Source organism: Eucyclogobius newberryi, unplaced genomic scaffold, assembly GCF_026437365.1.
Source record: "Eucyclogobius newberryi isolate DKJ021-1_F unplaced genomic scaffold, fEucNew1.0.hap1 SCAF_11, whole genome shotgun sequence".
Lineage (NCBI taxonomy): Eukaryota > Metazoa > Chordata > Actinopteri > Gobiiformes > Gobiidae > Eucyclogobius > Eucyclogobius newberryi.
In genome coordinates, this window is record NW_027315735.1 from 23220279 (window position 1) to 23241805 (window position 21527).

General features: G+C 40.7%; 1 long non-coding RNA gene across 1 annotated transcript in view; it reads right to left on the reverse strand.

Moving 5' to 3' along the window:
• The window catches only part of LOC140354267 (uncharacterized), a 38383-nt gene that overhangs the window by 5261 nt on the left and 11595 nt on the right, over positions 1-21527 (reverse strand). Inside the window, exon 2 of the long non-coding RNA XR_011925957.1 lies at positions 437-510. This is a non-coding gene — a long non-coding RNA (uncharacterized lncRNA). The remainder of the gene's footprint in view (positions 1-436; positions 511-21527) is intronic.

Below are 21527 nucleotides of genomic sequence, written 5' to 3' on the forward strand. Positions count from 1 at the left end.
ACTGCTTGTGACAGATATACACTTAATCAGAGGTTTTCCTTTCTTAATTTTGAAAAAAAAAGCATCTCTTTCTCATTCGTCTGCCCCGTCGCTGTGGGCATGTACACATTATTAAGCCGCTCACCCCCCTGTTCCACCCTCCCTCACCTTCTCTCCGCTCCCTTGAGATAATCATAGAATCACAAATGAAAAGTCAGAGGCATAAATCAAGAAACCTCCTCGAACGTCCAAAGATTTCTCTCCCTCTTTCCCTCTTGTTGCACCACCTCAGCCTTTGACAAACCTGGATTTGCTGTAAAAACAAAAAGTGACTTGACGGATGGGATAGAGGGACCGATGAGGGGCAGAAGGGCTGCGTGAGGGGGCAAAGAGTGAATAATCCGGGATTTCCAGTCCATGACGTCAGCCGCCGGCCCGTGTCATCAGTCAAACTCACATCTGCGTCCCTGTGTTTTCGTTGTGTCCTGCAATCCAACATGACTCAGGCACAGCTGGGCCATGGAACACTCACTATAATGGAGAAAGCACATGGGAGAGGGATGAAATACACAGACAGTGATGTGATAAGAAGACTGAGGAATGTATAGGGGGAAAACTATCAGATCTCTATTTCCCAGAATTAAATATTATGGATTCATCTACCACCTTGAAAAGTTTTAATTAGTCTTTTTTTTTTCTCTGATATTTGTCTTATGCAACAAGTAAAAGTCAATGCTTAGGTCTCTTTTTTATTCCTGATTTGAACAGCAGAAACATCTCACATTTATCTCCCATCTGGGGTTGCAATGATCACAATAACCCTAATAATACCAGTTATGACTAAAATGATCATTCACAATGTTTAATGATTTAATAGTTGATTGTTATCCGGAGATATTAGATCAATTAGAGAAGAATGAATATTAGAGACGACTATATATTTTGTAATTTCTCACAAAAAATACTTCTTTATTTAAATCTCCAAGTCATATTTGAAATAATACTTTTTACTGAGTCCAAAAAATAATCGCTGACTAGTTTACTGATTACTAAAACAATTTTACACCATGGCAGAAGGAACTTTATGGACAAATGTGATAAGCCAGTTTCAGCCACTAAACCACTGGTACAGAGAGGAGCATCAAAAGCTTGAGGTGTATTTGCATTGCATTTTGTGCCAGACCAGCAATTAATGTGGAGAGTGAGAGCTGAACCAACAGACAATGACTCAAAAGCAGGACAAATGTTCTATATGGACAACAAAGTAGCTGTATGGATAAAAAGACCAGACCATTGATGCGCTTACACAGGCTCTACACCTAAACCAGAACTAGACTCATATTGGGGGGAAGGGAAAGTGATGTGTTGAAGTGAGATGTTCTTGGGGACAAACGGGAAGTGTCTTTGTTTCCTGTGGAGCCCGAGAGGACAGCAGCAGTGACAGGCAGAGTGATCCAGGTGTCAGAGCCCACAGTGCAGCCGCAAATCCTGACTACAGCGACACAGTGTAGGGGCGGGACAGGAGCAGGATGTCCCCCCTCCCCTCCCCCACCCCGACCTGTCAGTCAGTCACACAGGGGGAGAACGACAAGCCACAATGGGGCCCTTCAGCGCGGGCCTTGAAAGTTGTAATTTAGCATGAAGAGCTATCAAGGGGCGCGCCTAAATATAGCTCCGCATATACATTGTGTCTTGTGGAGAGAATAGCAATTAACAGCCAATTAAATGAATGGCCGGGGTCAGCCACATTGGCAAACTAATGGTGGGTGTGTTGCCGCAGTACCAGATAATCTGAGGAGACAAAGAGAGGTTGAGGTGCAAAAAAAAGGGGCCAATTTCTGCTGTTTTCCCCCTGCTCTGCAAAAGAAGGAAACATAATAGGCTTTAGAGGGCTTCAATTATCAACTGTCATTCCCATGTTGTGTCTAATGTATAGTGTCTGTATGGATATGCACGACTGGATCATGAGAGCACAGTTGTTCCTTGGAAACAGGTTTAAAAAATGTCCATGTGGCACCAACCAGGTTAAATGTTTCTATGATTTTCAACCACAAAATGTAACTCATTGCATTGTCTACAGTATGAAGTGGATCTCATTGTTTTCACAAATACCAGCAGATCTAAACTTGCTAAAACAAAGCAGGAATATAGGATGTCCAAGGTCTGAAATGGAACTATATCACTTGATTAGTTTTAAACTAAGACTTACCCAAAGGAAGAGAATACAATTGACTCTAACACAAGAATCTCGTGTAACACAGTTTGCAAAACACTGGTCCATAGCTATAAATTGTTCGTTCTGCTGTATTATTTCACAAATTGGAGCAATAGCCACTTGAATTATGTCAGCAGCACAGATTTCTCAGAGATAGAAGATCCACCTGTAAAAGCGCTGACACATGCAAGTCACATGTCAGAAATAGTTCCATATTCTTGTGTCGTCAGTTGCAGCACATTTGTTGCGTTGTATTGCATTGAGCGATGCAGATGTCAGGATCACCTCAGGGCAGCACAGCTACAGTGGTCATAATGGCATTACTATGTGCTTCAGTTTTACAGTCTCAGGGTCCGGCATTGATCATCCGGTCAGCGACAGCTATGTCTCTGCAGCAGCTCGAACACAACAGAACAAGCCCCGCTCTAATTGACTTGCTTTTGAAAAGGCAACTCCTCGCTTCAAAAAACAAGGCGACTCATTAACGGCATTCTGGCAGCCCCCACCCCCCTCCTGTGCCTCTCGCTCACCCGCGCCACCACCGCAGCTGATAACACCTTTTTCAGACGCAGTGATCAAGGCAGAATCATCTCCTTCTCACCCCCATCTCCTCAGCAGCTCCACCTGCGTAATTGCCGCACCTAACCTTTTCAGCACTGCCTCCGTTGGGAGTCAGCCAGCCCAATTGGGCTGAGGGTATTAATAGAATCTCATTTCATGCCTCCATCGGATAAAACAAAGGTTGGGTTTCACTGAGCAAGTTTGATCTTATTACTGCTACTGTTGAGATGGTAAAGGTACACTGTGTGTGTTTAAAGCAGCGGGGGCCGGCCCAGAGGGTCCGAGCAGGTCGGGGTGGCTACAGGAGAGGTAATGTGTCTCATGAACCACATCTGAGGTCCTTAATGTGACTGTCAATAGATTCAAATTTACTAAACTGTGCAAATGCTTTGTGTGTCACACTTCCCTCATTCAGGCGCTTCACGTGTCGGATGGAGCCTGTGTTCAGTGGTGACAGAGAACTGTTGGTTCATGACCTTTTGCTGATGCTAAATGGATCTCATTAGAGCGGCATTAACGTGTTACCCACTTTTCATCAGCAGCGTCTTCATGCACAAGTATTTTAATTAAAACCAAAAATAAAGCCTGATTAATCACTTTATTTTGGTACCATGGACAGCTACCTCAGAAATTCTCTTCATCCTGACTTCAGTTTAAAGGGGAATGGCACCAACTGTTGGAGGTCTTTGCTGCAGGTCAGCAGAGACGAGACAGTACGCTTCTCTCAGGACCCGATATGGTCTTGTTTAAATGATCGTTATTTTATGGAAGACCTTTTGACACAGGCCATTTTAATAGCATTGTGCCGCTATTCAGATATACGCCTGACCATGGACTTGCTGTGTGAACCGCTTGAGATGCATCCTGGGAAATCTCTTTAATGAAGGGACATGGTAAAGGGAGCGGGATCTGTATTTGATAGTCATATCAGTATTTAAAATTACAGTCTTTTAGTCATTTTAGTCATTTCTTTATTTAATTCCTCCATGTTCCTACCTCCAATTGTTTAGCTTTATCACTTTTGCTGCCTGTATTTCTTGCCTTAATAATGCATAGATGTTATGGGTAATGTGGCAAAGGCGTCTTTGTTCAGGGAATCCCTGGTGTGACACAAATTGATGGAGATCTATGAGAATGTGCTTGTTACGAGGGAGCGGGCCGTTTATGAGGTGGGGATGGAGGGGAGGAGCGCAGCAGGTCACCACAGACTGGACGGTCGTGCTCATTTAAAAAACGATTGAGGATGACAAAGGTTTGCTTTCATCAGAGCGCAGGGAAGAGCACAGACACCATCATTATACAACATGCACAGTTGAGTGTGTGCTGGCCTCAGCATATGTAAATGCACTCTGACCGATTAACCAGTTGTGCAATAAGGACACACTGGTGGGTGGGCTGCCACAGTCTTAATTGGGAATTAATGCAGAGCTGTGGGCTGAGGGATTACCTTGTGACAGAGCAGTGTGGGAGGGAGGCTACTCACCCCCATTGAACGGGACAGGGCTCTCCCTGGAAACACTTCCTGCCCAACACACACAAGCATGAGTCACTTTTAAACAGGAATGTTACCTCAGCAACACTGAGCAGCAAATGCATAAAATGTTTTCTCAAACACAAAGGATCATATGTGGACCATTACTCAAAACAAGACACAAAACAGGTTTGGTTAAAATACACACATATTGTTTGTACTTATGTTTTCACAGTTGTAACTAGAAGCACCTGAAGCCACAGAAAATAAGTAGTCTACATCATTGATTAGGTATATTAAAATACACTTCATTTTTGTGGCACATAAGTAGGTAGTTGATGAATGTTCAGTCTTTAAAAGTAAAAGAATAAGTTGAGCATAGGGCTGAGCAATGAGACAATAAAAAACGAATTATGATTTGATACCTGTGATATTATGTTGATGATATTATTGTGATTCAGTGCTTCTCTGTTTGAAGCCGCTCTGTGCTCAAATAGTTGTTGTCACTATTCTAATATTTTAAACTCAATGTTAATACTTGATACCAATTTTGATACAACAATGAAAATAAAACACTTTTTCAGACAATTGAATATCATTTTCAATACAAAATAAAGGTACTTTGTTTAATAGCTCCATGTGGCCTTTTACTGGTTCTGATATACATTGTCGTGCAGTTTCATGAACGATCTTGACGAGGTGTGAATGTGAATGAGTTATGGGGGTGTGCACGTGTTTGATCAGGATATGGTGTGCAATGTTGTGTGATGTATTGTAGATTAAAAAAAATAAGAAATAGAGTGCGACTGGGCTAGAAACAGGATGAGCAAGAGCGAACGAGTCACATGCACAAGCTGTTAAGGCACGGGACGTCACGAGACTGCATCCAGCTCCACCCACACAACACAATAGTACACAACAAGGCGACAACATGGAGCCGTGACAACATCCAGACCATTCTGAAACTATTCAGAAAAGGTAAAATCATATTTCAAAGTCATTTATGTGATTCCTTCCTGTATCGATACTTAATCAAATGACAGTTTAGTTACTGTTCTAGTTGTAGGATCTGGATATTAATTTTGAGTAACATTGTGTGAACTATCGCACTGTGTGCAGTGTTTCTGTTACTTTTACACAAACTTACTTGTTATCAAAGTATCTGTTCTAACAAATACCAGGACTGTTGTGAATATTGTCCTTTGTTCATGAATAACGTGAGTTTTCTGACACAAATGCAAGTATACTGTCTGTCTGTCTCTCTGTCTGTCTGTCTGTCTGTCGAACGAGTGATGTCTCTTTTATTTCTCTCTTGGCCCTCGTCTGTGTTTCCAGGCCATTTCCGTCAGTTCCCTCCTCTCATCTATATTTATGTCCTCCATATTGAAAAGTTCTTTTGCGTTCAAAGCGAAGCTGTGCATGGCTCCTCACTGCAATTACTGATTAATTACAGGGAATTAAAGCAATTAGAGCTGCAGAGATATACAATTAAGGAGCGCAGGCTCATGATGCCACACTGAGGCTGTGCATCCACAGATTGCAATGCAAATACCTCTGTGTTTTAATCTCAGGGCTTCTTCTTTCATTTTGCGCTGTACAGCACAGAGCAGGTGGGGGCCGCTTTTCCAGTTCATTAGATAGTATTTCATTTGAAACACCTCGGTGCAGAGGGAGATGTGTAGTCCCTTGGGAAAAGGGCGAGAAAGGGATTCCTCCATCTGTTTCTCTAATAACTGAAGAAAAAAAAAATGCTTTTGAGAAACAAATGTACAAGCTGAAGTAAAGTGTGCTGGCATTTAAATTGACATTTTAAATATATAGCAGTGACAAACATAATTTGTTAAATGTGTGCCTTAGCTTTTCAAAACACAGCGTGTCATTATGGGCAATGATTAATTTTCAGAAAGATGGACTAAATGTATTTCAGTCGTTTTAGTTTAATTGTTAAACCTTTCCTAAATCCATTACGGCTGATTTTGGGTTCATTTTTGAGGAACACATGTAAAATCCCCACCGAGATGTCACAGAGGGCCTGCACAAAGCACCTCCTGCATGTTAAAGCACAATTATGTGTTTTCAGTTGGCATTAAATTCAGAAAAATATACCCCATTGTCTCTACATTAAACTGACAGCGTAACTTCAGCAGTAAAAGTTAACACCACTTCCTATTGAAAATTCTGTCCATAACATAAGTACTTTTAATATTTCTTTATTCCAAATCTACTTAGTTTAGCGTTATTGTTTTTTAGCACTACTTTGATCTGCATTCGAGAACAACATTTGAGTATATTATCAATATTGTATCTGACTTATGTTTTTGGACATAGATTCTGTAAATGCTCCTTCTCGTTTTACTTGTACACATGTTGCACAAATGTCTTTCCGTCATTCTCAGGAGAAGCTTAACAGTTTTGAAGCTTAACATTTTGTCACAGCACACTCACACTAGAACAAACACTACAGTTATTTACAGTAAATGCAATGTGGCAGTGACAGGTTTGACAGCCTAAAGTCAAAAATACAACAGGGGTGCAGTTTGGGGGCCTAGCTGTCCCCTCTCATGAGCTTCTTCTACAATCGCATGGAGTCAAAAAGTGAGGGATTTGAGGGGAAGAGTATTTATGTGAACGTGAGGTAGGAAAACAGTAAATAAAAGGAGCAAAAGGGAGATTGATAGCTGACACATTGGTGCATCTGCAGAGTGGCATGCCCCTAAGCCATGCCCAAAGTCACAACCCCACCGCCATTACACTTTTCTTTCATTACTCCACTAAAAAGCACTATTTCCCGTGACTCGCATAAACTTTGAGCTCCACATCTGCCTTTAAAAAACTTTTCTCAAAATCCATCGCTCACGCACCCGTCAAAACAGCACAATAAGACTAAAAGCATTAGACTCTGCCTTACAGAGATTTCCACAATGCTCTGAAACTGCATGGATAAATGCTGAAATATTAATACAATGGCAGACTTCTTTGCTTCATTTTCGTCCTGTTTTAGAAGAAGGAACATTTTTCTGCACTTTAAGGTTTGCTATATTTATGAGGAGGGCAAGAGCTGCGTCCCCACGGCAACAACGTGACTCATCCCTCGGTCCTAGTGCCACCGAGACACACACCTATAATCGCACACATGCATCGACACGAAACACGTACAGGATGCAGGCGATATGCAAACACAGGGTTCTTGGAAAGAGGAAAAGTGGGACTGACAGAAGGGAAGATTATAAAGTCTTTGAAAATAAATGGAAAAAAATGGAGCTGTTATTATTAAGTTAGTGATTAAGTTCCATTTAAACTAATCATGTTGGATTATTGCAGTTGAAATGTAAGTGAAAAAACTAAAAAACAAGACCGAAATCAGAGACAAAAGCAGAAAGGTAATTAATTATTCATATAAACTGACTGATCTCCTGCACTGAGGGCACAAATCCAACATTTTATCATATTATGCACTAAAATTATAATTCAAATGTGAACATTACATTTTGCAGGGGTAAAGCTGAAAATGATCGTGTTAATAAATCAATGAACTATGCCTGGATATCTTCTTCCTCTTATCTGGGGCCGGTAACGGGAGCCACAATCTAAGCAGGGACCCTCACACTTCCCTCCCCCCAGACACTTCCTCCAACTCCTCTGGGGGGATCCCGAGGGGTTCCCCGGTCAGCCGAGAGACATAGTTATCAAAATCTTCATATTTATTATAAATACTTTCCTTATGGCAGAACTGTATTGGTTGTTTACAGAACATGGTAGATAAATCAAATAATTACATAATTTCTTTTACATGAGTTAGAATATCTACAACTGAGAACATAAAGGTTTTAGGATCAATTAATACTCAAAGATGAGAGTCAGTGAAAGAATAAATTAATAGTTTTGGTGGTTTCTTCGCTATCGTTTGACGTGAAATGAATAGTAGAAAGTCTACCATTACAGTAATAATAGGGATCTACAGGTCTGCACTTTTCAGCTGGTTAAACCTGGTTTTAGAGACAAACAGCAACAACATTCCTTCTAGAAACCCAATTTCTTTGCAAAACATGAATGTTGGCTCACAGTTAATCTAGGATTAAGCGTAAATCCGAATACCATCTTCACCAAACAAACCACAATACTGAAGCCTTACAACTGCACAAGCAAACGTGAGATGCAGAAAGGCTACATCTCCTCAAAGTTCGCCACAGAAAACACAAAACCATGGGAAAAACTGCAGTCGGCTGCTCCTGTCTACTACACCGAGGTTTAACACCTAATGACCAAGCAGCCTTTTCCTTACAGATGCAATGCATTCGGCCTAGATAATGTGCTCCTTGCCATGTTGCATTTCCATACGACTGCTTAGTACATCACAGTCACAAGAAGCATTATGGTAATACAGCACCTAAAGGGACTGAAACAGAGCGGAGCAGCAGAGAGAGAGAGAGAGATGAGGAAAGGAGACATCATCGCGGGCTAAACACTTTTGTACAGGTGAAAATGACACCAGGTGCATGGAGGTGCCATAGACGCACAAGGATGTAGAACAAAGTAGTCAACATTTATTTCTAGTACCGTAATAGTCGTAAATGCTATTATGAAAGCCACTTCCATTTGTAGTGTTCCTCCTGCAAAATAGATATCAATGAAATCAATAAAATAAAATAAAAACTGCAGTCACATAATTTAGTAAAGGTGCATTGTGTCACCTGCTTGTCTCCATGAACATTGCTTTGCCTGGAATGCTCCACAGTCTGACCACAAATTCATCCATCTTATTTTTATTCAGTCAAAGGTGTTAATGCTGAAAATAACACAAATACAAAAATATTTAAAAGACAAATATGATGGAATGACCTGGTTTGACACCTGGAACATTGTAGGCAAAGTATCATCTCCATGGAGCAGGTGGTGGACCCTCCATCAGAAAGGTTACATAGTACACCTTTAAGAAGCAACTGATCAAGTAACGTGTGTGTGCCTTTGAAAACAGAGGGACTGTCCTTTTCATTATTAATCATTATTCATGAATATTATTTACGTACCTAATGGTTTTAGGAGATTCTGCAGTACATTTCACTGCATGTGGTGACACTAAATATTCGTTCCAACAGTTTAAGATTTTTTGTGTTTGTGTTTAATGGAAGTAAAAGTTGCTTTGTACAATGTTCCAACTTTTTCAGCATCCACGTAGTAAAAGACTGGTTTCTCAAATAGGCCTGTTCTTGGAGTTTCCTCACACCTATGGCCCCAGGGCGGCACAGTCTCCCAGAATGCTTCAGTGCAGCAGGAGTACTTTCCCACTCAGGCTAATCTTTTCCCATGTGCTGCAGTCTAAGTATGAACAATTAAAGGTGCGTCTCTTTGCTCTCTAAACTGTCACCTTTCCTATCAGCTTGTCTCTCACTCACACTCAAGTGGTAACACAAGTGAGGCATTTAGAGAAGGTGAAGATCCACTTCAGCTTGGTACGTGGTTTTGTTACGTAAGACCTTTCAATCTGTTGGAGATGGAGGGAGAATGACAGGAAGCAGAACGATAAAATGCTAAATGTAATAACAAGAGATGCTGTGTTTGAGAAAAAGGGAGGTTCATATCCTATTGACAAAATGTTAAGTACAAATCAGGCAGTTCTTTGTAGCTAGAGTGTGTTTGAATAAAGCTTGAATTAAAGTCTAAACATGAGAATCAGCTTCAGACATGCAGTGCCAAAAGAGAAAAGAATCACATTATACAAAGAATCTTGCTCAGTTTGAGCTGTGTTGTGTCATACTGTATCAACAGAAATCATGAACAGCTCCAGTTTTAAACAGGTGAAGTTACCTGGCAACAACAATAATCTCTTCAGATTCTGTCCCCACTTGTCATGTCATGTAAATGTAGGTGAGAGTAAATGAGAGGGATGGAGCAGTGGAACCATTTGTGTTTGTATTGTTTCTGCAAATGTCTGAACGCGTATGTGTTTTTAAATTCATTCTATCAAGGGACATCTCACTCTCTTTGATGATGTTTGTGTTGTTGTGTTGTGTTTTGTGAAGAAAAAAAATGCATTTGAATTTTAAAAAGGTTATTGTTTATCATGACAATTTAAAACTCTGACAAGTTACAGTTGTGAACCATTGTCTTTATGTCATGTTTATAGATATAGTTTGTGGTTTCTGCACATCAACCTGACCTGACCATGCTCTCAACGTGAAAACAATGCATTTCAAAGTTTTAAGTAACATTTTCACAGTCTCCAATACACTCCTATACACTCTATTTACACTTCAGGGCGAGTTAAAACTGCAAAACTCAAATCCTACTTTTGTACTTCCTGCTCTCAGAAATATCTTGCGGGGAAGAGAACATAGCAGCCCTTTCCCTCTCACTCAGCTCTGATATTCCCACAAGAGCAGATCTCTTTTCATCTGCACTTGTCCTCGGGGGGCCACCGTACAGGAAGATGGGGAGTATGAGAAGTTTAGGCCAAAGGCAGAAGAGTCGACCATGATGTTACTACAAGGGTCAACCAAGATCTGTTTATGAGATAGCGGCTGTGCCTTTTGTCCCCGCCGACATATTAAGAGATACCGCTCTATTCAGACTAGGATATTTCACAACAAACAGTAATATGTACGGTAAGTGTGAAAAATGTGTGTGGTTCTAGATACATTTGTAACAGGGTCCTTATTTTCTAACTAGATTTTGGGGATCATGGATGAACAACCCAAAATACAATAAATACATAGATAAATACATACATAGAATATAGAATAAATAAACAGCTAAACAAAAGCATCAGCCTTTTATGCATGACTATTATGGACAGTGTTGTGAAGAATACTTACAGTTACAGAAGACTGAAAACCTGCATCAAAATAAAAAAATACTTTGTCCACTCAAAAACCTGCATAATATTATAGTTTAAAAATAACAATCCAATCCAATCCAATCCATTTTATTCATATAGCACGATTTATACAACCAGAGGGTTCCAAAGTGCTTCACAGCAAGGTAAAAGATTACAGAGGCATAAATAGGATAAAAGTAATAAAATAAGATATAAAAACAAAATCAAATAGAAAATTAAATCAAACAAACACACTAAAATCAATGGAATAAAAATAAACAAAATAAAATAAATAAAAGGTGCTGCCCTCCCAACAACATCATTTTTAGTTGATGTATCTCCAATTAAAGAAGGAAAAAAATGCAATTTCTTTTCTCACTAAGACAGCGTTGAAGTCTAAATTACATACAATGTATTCCTTTGATTGAAAACATCTTTTTGTGACATGTATTTAGTAACTCCTCAACACTGATTATGGTGGAGATGATGTAGAAATGTACAAACACAAATGCATAATTTACACATGGTGTTCAATGGCATACAAGCTACAATGCTAAAAGAAAAAGCACATTAAAACATAATCCAGTTTTGAGAAAAACAAATGTATGAACTTAATGTGGTCTTCTACATACCCCAATAAAGTTACACTGCAGTCGCTTTACTATTTGAACGAGGAAGAAAACGTTGGCTTTGGTTATTAACCAGCTGATTAGCTTCTCTGCTGATATCAAGTGGGAGTTAGAGACGTTTAAACGGAGATGACTTGTGGCAGGTGTTGTTGATGACGGCAACAAAGGAGAAATTCTTACACTTCAAAAAACTCTTTTGGATTTGTCGAGAGGCCTGGCCCTTTCTTCTTCTCTGTTCCTCTTTTAATTGCTGCTCAGTGAATCCCTTGTTCTTTGGTCTAACCCCTTGTGTTCCCCGTCTGTCCCGTCTGTGTCTAATTTGAACGTAGTCCCCTTGAACTTTCCCATCATGCCTTTCTTCTCCCTCGCTTCTTCTACTCTCATCTGATTAAGCATGTTCCCCTACAATGAATTTTTATTTTTTTTCAAAAGGCAGATGAGAGTCAGAGCGGACGCACAATTCCGATAAAATCAATGATTAATTCAGATGGCTGCGGGCCATTGACAGAAAAGTGAAAGTCTTTCATGGATAAAAGAGAAACTGAAATATGGGACAGACATTGTTCTCGGTCTCTATTTGGTGGCATGAAGATTCTAGATATAAAATTGTTTACATGACATTTTCACAATCCAAAGTAGAAAAGTCCATGTTCTTTAGGTGTTTAAACATAGATTAAGTACTTTTGGTTTAGTCTCAAATTGAAAGCACCGATTATAGATGCAGCCGAAATCCAAGGGAACGCCACTAACGGACTTCAAGGTGAGAAGCAATCCATTCATTTAATGTAGAGCAGCTCTATCCCACAGGGCAAGAAATAACACATATATATGCCGTTTATTGTACCAAATGCAGACTCAAACACAGAATAAAGTGGTCCAATGCCTCAAATCTGAACATAACATCTAGAGAACAGTCAGTTTACTTTTCTGGGGTAATTTCCCAGGTCAATAATGTCCATTAAGACTCAGTTGTGACTCCACATGAATTTGTTGAGCTTAAAATACAATACGAATACTATTTTGCAACAAAATGTCTTAAAAGGGGGAACATTTGTGTTACCCATTGAATCAACAGTGCAGTTTCACACATGCCAGACCACACACACAGACTGTATCTATAGACCGAGAGTGCAAATATCATGAAGGTTTCTTGCATACCCTTTATAAACATGTTTCTTTCTCTAAGATGGGTATTTAGTGACATCGTTTACACATTCATTCATTTACGTTCTGATTATTCTTTTAGGGTGGACAAACCTACAAACAACCACAACCACAATCATTTACTACGGGCAATTTATTACTCCTTGCAGTGAACAGAGGCCATAGTTTATCATAGTTTATAAGCGCGTTTCACCGCATGCTGCCAGCGCACTTTCTGGTTTGCAGAGGATAAAATGCTTTATAATAATATGAAGACAGCACACAGCGGTCCCATTTTGACTTTAAGAGCTGCTTTTAGATCTATTTTTACAATATTACTGTGCTGGTGAAAAAAATCTAAATTGTGTGTAGCTTTGACAAATTTGCAATTGAATAAAGAACAAATGTTTGGAAGGAGTAGTTGTGTAGAAAGTAAACTGTACATACCGTATTTTCTTTATTTTAGTTAATTAAAGAAAACAATAGATTATTTTCCTTGAAATCATTGGTCTGTCTCAGTTTACAAAGGCACACTGTACTGTAAAGTAACGCACTATTTCATTTCTTTTGTTAAGACGTCCTTAAGCAATCTGTTGCCACCTCTCTATAACCTGCATCTGCATCTGTATGTGAGAATGTATGCAAATAATGTCTTATTGAGCTGCTGTTTATTCTTCCTCCTGTTTTCCATCTGTGTTGTTATGGTTTTATTTACATTTCCTGAAATTACACTTAAATTGTTCAAACAGTGCCAAGCAAGATAGACAGATAATTCAAAATGTATTCCATGTATGCAATCTCTGAAGGCCAGCGTACATGGGCACAGAATATATTGCTAAGGTCATGGACAGATGCTGACGCTCATTCAACAACCCTCGTACGACACTTGTTTCTGTTTGTGCATAATGCCTGGATCACGTGTACGATGAGAGAGGGGAAAAAAACGCTGCTGGCTTTGTGTTGAAATGTCAGACCTTTTGACCTTTTCAATTCCGACCCGAGGTGGCGCTTGGACATGTCAATCACCGAGCGGCACATGGATGGAGAAGATTTGCAATTGGAAGAAATAATGTAGCGGATAATGCACGGCTGCTATGAGGAACAGATTGAGGTGTCATGTGGGGAGCGTGTTGGGTACAGGTGGTGAACAGAAGGTGCAGGCTGGTGAGACAGAGCTATTCCCATTACATAATGAATGAGCTGAGAAGAAGAGGGTTTTGTGGAGGAATTTTATCTCTTTTAGTGCACCGTATTGAAGCTCGAATACTTATTTGTTGCACTGTATTATATTTGAGCCAAAAGTACCAATGCAATGAAAGGAACATGTTATTTAGTGTAGTTGAAATGGATAAAGAGTTCCTCTACTGACTGAAAAGTAAGAGATTTCTTTTACTTTTTCCCAAATAAAATCAATACAATGTGTCGAGAAACCAGTTCTCCAAATAGCAACAAATCCACAAAAATATAATCGCAATATAATGTGCAAAATGAGGCTTCATACTTTTTTGGTCTCGGTTTCAGCCCAGTTTCATTCTGATGCTGATTTGATTTGTTTTAGAACTGGTTCATACCTGGTCTTGCCCATTGTTTTTAATGTGATAGTTGTGCAAGTGCAAATTCAACCGAACTCTGTTTCCAAAATAATATTCTTCTTTTAGTCATTTATGATGGTTCAAGACAAATAATAAAAAGGCAGTTTTCTTCAAATAAGTCCCCTGTCTCAATAAAAAAATAGGAAAATGTACCCAAAGATTCAGGGTCTGATTCAGGAAAATAAAAGTACCCAGCCCTAGAGCAGCTGCATATTCTGTAATTCACTTCTGTTTTATTTTCATTTTAGCTCACATTTGATAGTATAGATAACATTTTCAAAACGCATATGTTATGTAAGATGCATTTTTCTGCGCAGTAACATGGCAATTGTATCAAAGTATATTCATGTGTTACTTACTTACTTTCTTATTTGTAGCTCTCATATACTGTATTTTGTCTGCTTGATGATCAAGATGATTGTGATTTCTTTCCCCACTGTCACATTTACATACCGTAAAACAATTGCATTTAATTAGCATACTTGACATAAGTTTAGGCATAAAAGTTAACATGTTTTTTTTTTTTTTTTCATTCTGTAACAACATACATTTTCACGTCAAATGTGTCCAACATAAGCCCGGCCCCAAACACCAGCATGAGTGAACAGTGAATTATGTCACAACAAGTCTGACAAAGCCTCATTTTACACATAAAAGTTGTCAGTTAAAGTTGTTCTTTGTTTTACGCCTCACTCAGCACACAGATAATTACTAGGTGAGAGCTGCCACTCGGGGAGCCTGGTGTTTATTTTGCGCGTGCACTTGGCGTCGGGATAAGTGAGGAGCTAACAGCGGCTCTGAGAGTGACAGGTGACCACGTTGCAGAGATAGAAATGTCAGAGCGGGGAGACTGAGGGGAGGAGGAGGGGAGGAAGGAAGCCCGCAGCTCCTGTCACTTCATATTACTGCCCCATACATACATACAACACAACATGGAAGATGCAATAGTGATTAATTCATTACAGGCGGGTTTGCCATGCTGAGTGCTCCTGTGTGCATGAGCGTGCACTGGCTCGAGTTGGTGAAGGACATTATTGTAAAGAATGGGAGTTGACATAATGTGCATCACGGTGAGCAGCGGCTTGAACCAAAAGGGACACAGCTCCGTGAAGTGTGACACCATTAGCCCTGTGTATGTACTGTCAGAGATGCTCATGTCCACCACACTGCTGCTGATCAGCTAATGCCCGCGCTGTGGCTTTAGAGCGAGAATAAATAATGAACCGGACCACATAGAAGCACAAGCACAATGTTTATACCTGAGATTGTACAGGGAAAAACACACAAGTGGCAGTATGTTCATGTTTTTTTTTTTTTTTTTTTTTATAATAATTGCTTCTAATTGTTTGACATGGACGCTATTTTGTGAATTGACTTCATCTGGAATGAAACAACCTAAAATGTAGGTGAGAGTCTATTGCAAAGTTTATTTTTTCAAACATCAACATCTAAAAAGAGTGTCCTCAACCTCCCCAAACTACAAAGTTACTCCTAAAACAGTGTAAAATGCCATTGATGACTGTAATTGTGTGAATATTTACATAAAATATGAGTGGGGGTAAGTGGGGCTGAGGGTCAGGTGGGCACAGAGGTGATGTCTGTTTTTTTGGAGTTGGCACAAACAGTCTGGTAATATGCAGTTGAAATGAGGTAGTGTCACGCTGAAACCAAACACAAACCCTGTGTGTCAGCGGCAGGTCGTCGCACAGACCTGTGGGTGGTGCCTCAATAATCAGAGCATGGGCCTCGACCCAGATCGGACAGAGAGGGAACCACCCGACCATCTGTGGGCCCCAGCAGCCTCCTGGCACCTCCTGCTCTCACTGAACACCACACACAAGCAGCACACAACTGCTCCTCCAAGTCCCACTCAAGCCAAATGAAGTAACTGTTTTATTCATTGATTTATTGACCTTTATTAAACCAGGAAAGTCCCATTGAGATTATGATAAAAAGGGAACAGAAACAACAGTAATTACACTGAACAGGCGTTTAGCACCTGAGCTGCTTTGTCATTATATTTTTATAACAGTCTCTTCCTATAGTGGCCGTCCGAGGCGGGTGGCGCGGTCGAGTCGACCTTCTGTGGCGCTGGGTGGTGGGGCAGGAGGACACCGCGCACGTGCCGAGAGGCCATCTGGACCCGGGAAACACACGCAGAGCACCTGGCCAAGACCTGACTCAGACTATCTCACACAACCAAAACAGGGCCAGTAGTACAGTGCTGAACCAAAGCCGGGTAATTAAACAGATATTCAGTTCGTTTTAGGTACTCTCATCTGAAATAATAATAATAATAATATACACATACACAATTAAATTTTGAGTCAAGGAGCAATGCCCCCAGCATTCAATAGATTAGATCGAATTAGATTAGATTACTTTATTGTCCCCATAGGGAAAATTGCCCTCGCCTTTTTTCCTTCAGTGGCGCTGGGGCAGCTCCTTAGGAGAAGTACCACAGTGCAGCGCCATCTCCAGATCTTGAGCTCAGCTTGGTCAGAAATACTGTAGCTGGAGAATTTGACCTGTGGGGGGGTCTCACCCAGACAGGGAGAACATGCCCTGTCTGCCACCGTGCCTCTGGAAACAATAACTACTAGAAATATTTCAAATATCACTAGTATTTCTGGACTGCTATTCCCTTTGGCACTTTGCAGGGAATTACATTGCACACATATGAGTTCTCAAGGCTAATATGTTCAAATTAACAGAAACATGGATGGGGCTTGTGCAGGAATGTATGTGATCTCTGTGCATTATACGTATAATCAAGATTGCATCAGGCGGCTATATCTGGTCTGAAACACCCACTCCATCCCACACATCGCTTCCGCACAGCACTCGTCAGTCTACCACTCTCCGAGTCCGCTCTTCGAAAAGTGTTTTACATTTGGTTAAAACAGTTTTCTGCCTGTGCCGCTTTGGAGAGTGCTACATTTGGTTAAAAGCCATTATTATGGTAATGTGAGGGTGCTTGAGATAATGGCAAGATGAGAGCAGCTCGACTGGCTCTGACATAACAACCCTGTCTCTTCTCCTCCACGCACTACTGTGCTCACTCTTCCCAATTCACCTTGCAATACATTTTGTAAAGCTAAAACCATTTTGCTTTTCAGATCAAACATTACTGCAGAATATCTTTTGCTGTTGCTACATTTCGACACCTCAGTCTGTTATTTTGTGTTAATGGCACTGGGCTGGAAATTACATGGTCACCGGTTTCCATCTGTTGCAATTGAACCTCAGTGCTACCTGTAACACTACTGGCTAACCCGCAGTTTGTCCCACAGGGAGACAGGGTCCATGGCGGACTCAGGAACGGCTGAAAAACAACACATAAGCGATCAAGCTCATAGCAGGGCAAGACACCGTGTAAATCGCAGGGAACAGATTTTTCCGGTCACTAGCATTGAAGGAGATGGTGATGATAGAAAGACAGAAAGTGCAAAAAAGGCAAAGGAGGGAAAGGAGAAAATAGGGTAGATTGGGAGCAATGTAATGCCATGCACATCGAATTCCCCTTAATATGATTTAGTGTTCTGTGCCTATTCAAGTCGGTCCTGATTTGGTTGTGTGTCATAATCGCATCAGAGCAAGGGATTTGTACACTGGCTTTTCACTGCTGCTGCGACTGCTGGGAGTGTTTTTTTGTTTTTTATTATTCCGCCTTGGTGTTGGCATGAGCCGTCGTGACATAAATCCCCCCCTGATAAATTAAAAATGATTGATTCAGATAGAAAGTGTTGAGTGAGCAACTGTCCCCCCTACTATGTCCATACAGTGCGTGAGCGGGGCTAAGTGCTCTGAATCCTGAGCGTACCAGCCGCATCGCAAGGATTACACAGGTGATAGTCTGTGTATGTGGTATAACAATGGCATGTGGTGTCCTATTCTATAATTATTGCATATTTAAGGTTTAAAAATAACCCTCAAATTAGTGTAATTGATTGAGGTAAATGGTTTATCCATGTCAAACATCATGTATCTCACAATAAGGTAAGGAAATAAAATATCTAATCATGGGTAATTACCATATATTTCTTTTATGCTATGCCAAAAGCCTGTTTCTATACAACTCTCATTTATTATATCTCAGACTTTAAAATAAAATGATTTATTCAAGAGAGGCTTATTTCATTCATTCGTGTTGTGCCACAGTTTTATGTTGTTTTTCCGACTCTTGCAAGTGTGGTTGATATTGACCGGTCTAGTGACGCTCGACATCACATCTCAAGATGCCTGGCCGGGTTTTTTTCTGCAATACTTTTTCATCCACTGGTCATGGATCACACTCTGAAAATAATTCTGCACAGTTATGCATGTCTGCTTGCCAATGACTGACCTCAACAGCTCTCAGAGGCTAAGCAGGACAAGACCTGGTGAGTACTTGGATGGGAAACCGCTGGAACCCCAAGTGCCAAAGGAAATGTTGTTGTGTCCTTAGGCAAGACACTAATTTATCAATCTTGAAAATCACTTGTTCAAAAAAATCCTAATGTTCAGACAAATCCTTCAATCTGAACTCACAAATCACACAAAATGGTGTGACCCCTAGTTAGTGCCCTACTGTAGGTAGGAGTAGTGTGGCCATTTGGACTAAGACATAGTATTTAGCTATAAAAACACCTGTACTTAATAAATGCAAGATAGATCAGTTTAATGTAATACAGTGGAACATTTCAGGCAAAGTAATGACACAGAGACAAGCAGGTGACAGACCCTCCACCAGAAAAGTTGCAATGTGCAGTTTTAATATTACTCACAGAACAAACCAAGCAATAAACATACTTTACTTACACAACTTTATTCTCTTATCAAAGAATCCTACAGACTGACTCTGCATAAAAAGCCCATTGAATTCAAATCACAATGTTACTCCACTGAGCAGAGCCTGTAGTTCCACGGCCGGACTGCATGTATTAGCGCACTACGCCACTTTGCATGTGCGTTTGCAGCGAGACGAAAGGCTTCTAACATCAACACTTCTAAAGAGTGTGAGAAGATGGCAGATATGCGACGCGCCATCCTCAAAGCCACCGTCGTTCTTGTAATGCTCCAAAGCTGTGCCAACGTCAACTCAAAAGCGCGAAATTCTGGACGAGCAAAGTGTGAAAACCCAGATAGAGAGAACACAAAGTGTGCTGTGATTACCTAGAGTTGTTACATATATCCATACTCAAGGATGTAATTAAGTGAATACATATACTTTGTCTTACACTCCTAAAACAGACACTGGTAGTCACTTGTGCTTTTCCCAATTAAGCCAAAGGAGTGTTGTGGAGCATCGGTGTCGAGGGATTGTGCTTTCTTCTCTGTCAGGCCCCATCACAAAGGCTCCTCATTAGTGTCAACCTCAGCTGTGCCACCACCACTTTTTCCTCCTATCCTCTCCCTTCTCCCGAGTCGCTTTGACTTCTCCCTCTCTCCTCGCTCCACATCTCAATGTCTTTTCCACCTTTTTGACTTATGCACATCCCATTTACACAGCCTTCCCTGGAAAGACACAGCTGATCATCGCCGTGTTGTCAGCGGCCGGAGACATTCGCTAAAGTGATTTTATTCCTTAGCCGTTCCTGGTGAGTTTCGCGAGCAGTGTGGGGGTGATTTGCCAAAAGAGCAGGAATAATTTCCCTTTCAGACAGATTTCAATCCTTATCATATGTTATATGCATCATTTAAAACAAAACATTTGTCTCTGCTCCAAATCACTGACTGACAGAAGATTAGATATGGACCTCTTGATGAAAAGATTCAAACTTATCATTGACAATTAATCACTGAATCATGATATCGATGTTAAAATTCAACTCACGCTTACCAATATGTGCAGCCTCTAGCTTATCTTATCTATCTTATCTTATCTTATGCTGGGACAAACAAAATGTACAAATAAACCATCAGTATGTTTATTAGAGACAAAACAAATAATCCCATAGCAAACAAACATGTACAAAGTAAGGCAAAAATGAGAGCATTACGGATCTAAAATATCCTCCAAAATAAAAACTAAAAGCCAAATACAGTTTTTTTACAAATGCGTAACATGTAAAGCCCACAGTTCCTGCGATCATTAGGTTGATTGTGTGACTCCACGTCGCAGTATCACAGTGGCGTAATGATACTAATGATCAGCCTGCTCAGTTCACAGCGGTGCGTGCAAACATGTAAACAAGGCGACAGGGGAGTTAGCGGGTTCAGAGATCACTCGATGCGTGCAGAGGACGAGCCGCGGAGGAGCGGAAGGCAGAGGAGATAAAACGAGCCAATTGTTGTTTGTTTGTTGGTGCCGTTTTTTCCCCAGAGCACCAGTGCCTTCTCTGGGCTCACCCCCCGCTGTTCCCCGTTCTACCAGTGCTTTCATTCCCACACAACCTTTCCCCTGTCTCCCCCCCGCTCTTTCTTTGTATTCACTATATAATTAAGAAAGTGAGCTTTGATTCCCAGGAAAGGTTAAGGGTGCTGTGTTGTAAAGTTCTTGTATTTCTATAGTTGTACGTCTGAGTCTATGTCTCCTTGCGCTCTTCTCTTTAGTTCCCACGTTTCTGCACAATTTGGTATCAAAGACATGATAATTAGGCTCAACACAAGTTCATCTTCCTTCTATTATTCCTTTTTAATTAATACTGTATTATAATGACAGTATAACTCCAGTGCACTCCGCTGCGCGTGTGTTCGCGGATATCACTACGAGTTTAAAACAAACCCAGAGAGACGACACGGATAAAAGGCGCCAAGTGTCAAAAGCTTGCAAACTTTTTTTTTTTCCACCCCTTTCCTTGTCTCCTTTCCTTGCTACCTCGCCTTACCTCGCCCCTTTCTCCTCCCTGTATATCTGCGGCGCAGCATTTGTGCAGACCCTATAATGAGGACATTTCTGTCAGTCGCCTCAATCACACGCACAGCTGCCAGCCCGGGCTTTGGCTCCCGCGTCCCAGGTATCTAAAGACTTTGGTTCTTTCTCGCCCCGCGCTCCCCACCTCAGATGAAACACAACAAAAAAATAAACAAATAAAAGCACAGTTAATGCAGTGCGATGTTGTGTGGGAAAAAAAGGGGGAGTTTGAGAGGAGAGACTTAAAAGGGAACACAGCGAGAACAGAACAGGGCTGAATCCACTAAT